Consider the following 6,218-nt stretch of genomic DNA (forward strand, 5'->3'; position numbering starts at 1 on the left):
GTGTCCCCTGCATCGGCAGGCGGACTCTCAACCACTGCGCCACCAGGGAAGCCCTATGGTGTTGGTTTTTTATGGATATTTTCAGTCAGCCTTTCACATTTCCATCTCCAATCTCAAATACTCTCTTCCCTTATATCTGGTTTTAAGTGAAATCTCCTTAAGAGATGTTCTGCCAGGTGTTTCCTTCCTCTCTCCAGTCAGCTTAGCAATGTACCTGCTTATTTTATTATTTCTTCACCTGATTCATTATTAGCTTTGAGCTAATTGAGAGTTTTGAGGCATTGGGAAATGAGGGTGTGTGAGGGGCCAGGTTCTGTGTGGAAGCAAACTGCGCTGTGGGTGGGAATTTTAGGAAAGGTGTTTTCTGTTTGCAGGTGGGGAAGGAAGTATGGCTTCACTCTTACCTCTGAAGTCAGAGTTTCATTTTAGGCAAGAGTGTTAAATATTAAGGATCTCTAGTTTGAAACAGCTTAGGTGGTGGCAAAAGTCTGACTCTATTAGAAATAGAGAAGGATTTGGTAGTGAGGCCAAGGCAGGTGGGAGCAGGTGGGCAGTACCGTTCTCATTCCGTTCATTCTGCTCCATCTGTGCCCCCATCCCCGCCAGCCAGTTACAGAGCTGCCAATAGAAGGCTCCTGGAGCGCGTGCAGACAAATACTCATGTTGCAGAATTAGACTAGGTTCACCTGTCATGTGCTCGTGTGGGAAGACAATCAGGAAGGGAAATGTTGGGATTTTGATTTCAGGACCTTGTTGTGGAGAATAAAACACGAACAAGCAGAGCTTAGTCTTCTGTGACTGTCCCTGTCTGTGTGTGTGACTCGGAAGGCTCTGTATCCAGAATCCCTAGTGTTATTATCCATATTCCTAGGAACCCAGCCTTCAGGGTGGCTGAAGGATCATAGTTGTTTCCTGTATCAAGCTTGATGTGCTGGTTACGAGGCCCGTGGATCCTGAAAGCCCTGGTTTGTTTTCTTCCTTGCAACGAATGTAATTACAGCTCTCACTTCCACCACGTCTGGGAGTCACTGAGCTTTTTGAGTCACTATGTCAGCCCAGCATCCCTCTCCCTGCAGCTCTTCCAGATCATCAGAGCCTCATTTTCCCCCGGATTTACTTTAATGCTGAGTGTTACAAGGTCATTTCCAGGGTTGTCATTGCTTCTTCCTCTAATGTTCAGCCGCAGTTTAATTTTCAGCTCTTATCTCTGGACTTCATTACATGGGAAGAAAGAAATTTGCTCTAGCAGATAGTATCAAGTATGTTTTTCTTTCTCTTACAATTGGAAAATCACTCCTGATCAGTTCTGTGTTAGTGAGTTAGATGGTCTAGGTAGGGTGCCTTATGTTTAAGGATTTGCCAAACTGAGACCGTGTCCAAATTTTGTTGCTCCCACTTTTGTGCATGACACGGATTTGGCAAATGTTTCTCTGTACAGCATCTTAGACTGAATCTACTATTTCTCTTCAGGGCTATCATGGGTCTTTGTGACAGTGTCTGTAGTTGGTTGCCCTAGTTTGCTTCTGATGATGCAATAAAATCCATGATTAGCTTCAGTAAACACCACTAGCTTACTTGAATCTTTCATGCCCTAAATGCCTATTGTCTCATGGCACCCACATCTTCCCCGGATGGTAGAGTGTGGCCTATGGTGGCACTGCCCTTCAATAAATTGGAGCACAGACCCAGCGGAGCAATGCAACCTGCTCAGCTTACACAGGGAGCTATGACCGGATGAGCGCTCAAGTTTCCTGCTTCTCAGGCCAGTGCTCTTCCTTCCAGGTGCTTCCGCAGGGAGCAGAGATAACACAGGCACAATAGTCGCGGCCGATTACTGACCATCAAATAGGTGTCAGGACCATACGTCATCTCTGGTCCTCACAATTCTGCAGAGTAGTGTTTTACAGCTAAAGAAGCTGAGAGAAGCTAAAAAACTTGGCCAGGGCCACTCACTAGTCATCACAGAATCCAGGTAGAGCCCAGATCTGTGCAAGCCATGCCCTGTGTTCCCCTTCCTGCATTGCAGGCAGCGCAGAAACACCCCAGTGACTGTAAGAAGTAGAAAATCTGCTCGCCCTTCCCGTCCCTTCAGCAGATAATTATCATCAGATAATTATTTCACAGCTGTTCTGTGCCAGGCACAGTGCTGGGTGCCGTGACCGAGAGACGGCGCCCTGTCCTTGGAGTGCTCCTTTCTCGAAGCTTTCCCTCCACTGTCCCTTCTCTCTCCCCTGCAACATCCACCCCTCCCTCTTGTTGCCAGGCCAGTCTTGTCTGCACTGTGCTCTGATGTCTCCTTTCTTTCCATTTTCAGTGGACACAACCAGTATGGCCACGTTAGGACTAGGTACACACAACCAGTACCGTGTGTAACACCTATCGAGGACTTACTGAGTCTTGGGTGTTTACTGCGTGCATTACCTTCTTAATCTACCAGCCGCCGCAGTATCATGGGCACTTGGGAAGCAGGCTTTGGTCATGTGGGACAGAGGGCCCTGCACAGGATGTGCCAGAGCAACAACAGAAAGAGGCTTTTAACCAAAAGTCCCACTGGTTTGGTAAATTTCCATTCCTTCTTACAAGGGTTGGTATCTTCTGACATTTGAAAAATAATACTTTCCCCAAAAGTGAATTAAATAGGATGAAATAGATATTTCACTGAGATACAGGATAAACATGCCAGAAATCACAAAGAATCTTTTTACAAAGTCCAAGTTCTTGGAAACAGGAAGACAAATGCCAGTGATTTCACACTGGGCCAAGAGCAAACTTCTGCTTGCTCTTGTTCCTAAAATGGACAGTGCAGAGTAAAACAGGATGTGGAATGTTCAGCAAATGTTTGTTGAACATTTGCTGGCTGTGGAGCACTGGGAATAAAGAATGAATTAGATAAAGCTCTGATATTTAAGGAGTTCACAGGCTAACGGGGAGACAGGTAAACAGATAATTACACTATAGCACAACAATGCAGTTGTGGACGGGCCATGTCGCAGCTAATCTACTGACAGGACCAGGACGGGATGGGTGTGCTCGGGGAGAGGGCTGGAGCTGAGCCTTCCTAAGTGTTTACTCTCATGTGTGCAAGAGTGTAATCTGGACCCAAAAATGCTGTAATTTCAGGGACCTTTTGATGGTATATGTAGATAATGTGAGAGCGTGTTTCAAACAAGGCTGCCCTGGCAAATATGCTGTATATGGTTATTATACCTCAGTAACCTCTCAAGCTTTGCTTATCAGCTCTGGAGAGGGTGATCTTTTTGTGGGGTTTTTAATGTCCCAAAATCTTTGAGACATTTAAGCTCCTCTTGATTTACTCATCTTTATATCTCAGGCATTGATATAGCAGAGGTCCCAGAAATATCTGTTGAACAACAGAACTGGATCCCCATTCATGAGGCCTGGAGGTGAGTGGGCCGGACCCTGCATAGGGCGGGGCATAAAACTGCTAAACTGGCCTTCTCTGGACAAGCTGCCTGCCCAGGGCCCTGTCCCTTCCCTCATTCTCACCCTGCCTCACTGCTGAAACCCCTCAACCCAAGGAGAAGAGTACAGAAAACCTCACCTTAGTGATGTATTAGTCATTTCCTGAATGCTTCCTTTTTTAAAATATTCCGTCTTGTTCCAGTAAGTATTTTAAGACAGGTAAGCATCTACTGGGTCCTAGGCACGTCTACAAATAGCTCTGCTGTTTTACCTCAGATGAATTGTATTCAGATACTTTTCCACAGAGACAGCACCGCCTGGCCAAGAATAGGGCACCTCTGTCCTGCAGCACCTTTGCTTCCAGAGGGTCCCAGGGCAGCCCCAGCTGTGGCTCCTTTGTTCAGTATCTGGTTGTCCAGGATGATGGCTTGTGTTATAAGAAAGGTCCTGTCACCTTCCGTTATTTCACACCCATGGAACAACCACATTTTTCAATTTCTGAAGGATGTCGTTGTTGGAAAACCCCTTCGCTTGGTAGCTCCAAGGAGTTTAAGGGCCTAGAGGGGGAATATGATGATGACAAGGCCAGAACTCAGTGCAACCCTGCACACTTATCTGGACATGTCGTGTTTGAAATTATGGGTCTGCGTGTATGTGTTTGTGTGCACACTTACCTATTTGTTACTCCAGCTTTTCTCCCAGGAGAGGGGTACTAGGGTTTATAAGGTAGAGGTCCTGGTAATGACCCTTACTGGATTGTGAATTTTTGATTTGTGTTGGGCAAGTCTCCTAGCTTTCCTTTCCTCAATTTGCACAATCCCGTTCACTTATGTAGTAGAGTAGGTGTAGGGCTTGCAATTCAGTAGGATTCAAAATAAACCATATGGCAGAAACATTCTTATTAAATTTTCTTATTATACCCAAGGGCTTCTAAGATGCATTGGAACTCATTGAAAGTTGAATACAACATACCTAATTGGGACACTTAGAAAAAGAGAAATGCTAGTTGATTGGTTGATTTGGTACAGTCGAATCAGAAGAAGGCAAATGCCCATAAGCTGAGTGTCCTGCTCCCATTAGGATGCAGTGAGGACAGGAAGTCCAGCTGTGCTGAGCTGTTCTAGGTACAGATTAGCGCTGTGCTGCTTCAAGTGTCACCTGGGAGCATGTGAGAAACACTGAATCTCAGACCCCACCCCAGACCTAACCAGAATCTGCATTTTAACAAGATCTTTCTGCGATTCTTATGCACGTGAAAGAAATTGCTTGGAGAAGCGCTGGATCAGAAAACATGGGTTGGACTACCATTTGAGACTCCTGCACTTTCTGCCTCAGTGAGCAAACTTCCAGGGGCTAGAGCCATTTATTCTATGCCTGGAATAGACTCATCTGCTGTGTAATGCTTCCTGGGGATGAAAGCGTGATTCTATTTTTAACAGTAGCATTTTCTACTTTTTTTTTTTTAAATTTTATTAGAGTATAGTTGATTTACAATGTTGTTAGTTTCAAGTACAGCAAAGTGATTCAGTTATACATATACGTATATTCATTCTTTTTCAGATTCTTTTCCATATAGGTTATTACAGAAGATTGAGTAGAGTTCCCTGTGCTGTACAGTAGGTCCTTGTTGGTTGTCTATTTTATATTATAGTAGTATGTATATGTCAATCCAAAACTCCTAATCTATCCCTCCCCCCAACATTTCCCCGTTGGTAACCATAAGTTTGTTTTCAAAATCTCTAAGTCTGTTTTGTAAGTAAGTTCATTTGTATCACTTTTGAAAATTAGGTTCTACATATGAGTGATATCATATATTTGTCTTTCTCTGTCTGACTTACTTCACTTAGAGATTACTGAGTCCATCCATGTTGCTGCAAATGTCATTATTTCATTCTGTTTTATGGCTGAGTAATATTCCATGGTATATATGTACCACATCATCTTTATCCATTCCTCTGTCAATGGACATTTACGTTGCTTCCATGTCTTGGCTATTGTAAATAGTGTTGCAGTGAACATTGGGGTGCATGTATCTTTTCGAATTATGGATTTCTCTGGATATTATGCCCAAGAGTAGGATTGCTGGATCATATGGTAGCTCTATTTTTAGTTTTTTTAAGGAACCTTCATACTGTTCTCCATAGTGGTTGTGTCAATTTACATTCCCATCAACAGTGCAAGATGGTTCCCTTTTCTCCATACCCTCTCTAGAATTTATTGTTTGTAGACTTTTTGATGATGGCCCTTCTGACCAGTGTGAGGTGACACCTCATTGTAGTTTTGATTTGCAGTTCTCTAATAATTAGTGATGTTGAGCATCTTTTCATGTGCTTTTTGGCCATCTGTATGTCTTCTTTGGAGAAATGTCTATTTAGATCTGCCATTTTTTTACCGGGTTGTTTTTTTGATATAGAGTTGCATGAGCTGTTTGTATATTTGGGAGATTAATCCCTTGTCAGTCGCTTTGTTTGCAAATATTTTCTCCAATCCTGTGGGTTTTCTTTTCATTTTGTTTATGGTTTCCTTTGCTGTGCAAAAGCTTTGAAGTTTCATTAGGTCCCATTTGTTTATTTTTGTTTTTATTTTCATTATTCTAGGAGGTGGATCAAAAAAGATCTTGCTGCAATTTATGTCAAAGTATGTTCTCCCTATGTTTTCCTCTAAGAGTTTTATAGTATCCAGCCTTACATTTGTCTTTATTCCATTTTGAGTTTATTTTTGTGTATGGTGTTAGGGAGTGTTGTAATTTCATTCTTTTACATGTAGCTGTCCAGTTTTCCCAGCACCACTTATTG

General features: G+C 43.2%; 1 protein-coding gene across 5 annotated transcripts in view; it reads left to right on the forward strand.

Annotated features, from left to right (window-relative positions):
* VPS8 (VPS8 subunit of CORVET complex) overlaps positions 1 to 6,218 on the forward strand; it is a 290,094-nt gene that overhangs the window by 272,687 nt on the left and 11,189 nt on the right. The gene's annotated exons all lie outside the window — the stretch shown is intronic.

This window comes from Physeter macrocephalus, chromosome 1, assembly GCF_002837175.3.
Source record: "Physeter macrocephalus isolate SW-GA chromosome 1, ASM283717v5, whole genome shotgun sequence".
In the NCBI taxonomy this organism is placed as follows: Eukaryota; Metazoa; Chordata; class Mammalia; order Artiodactyla; family Physeteridae; genus Physeter; species Physeter macrocephalus.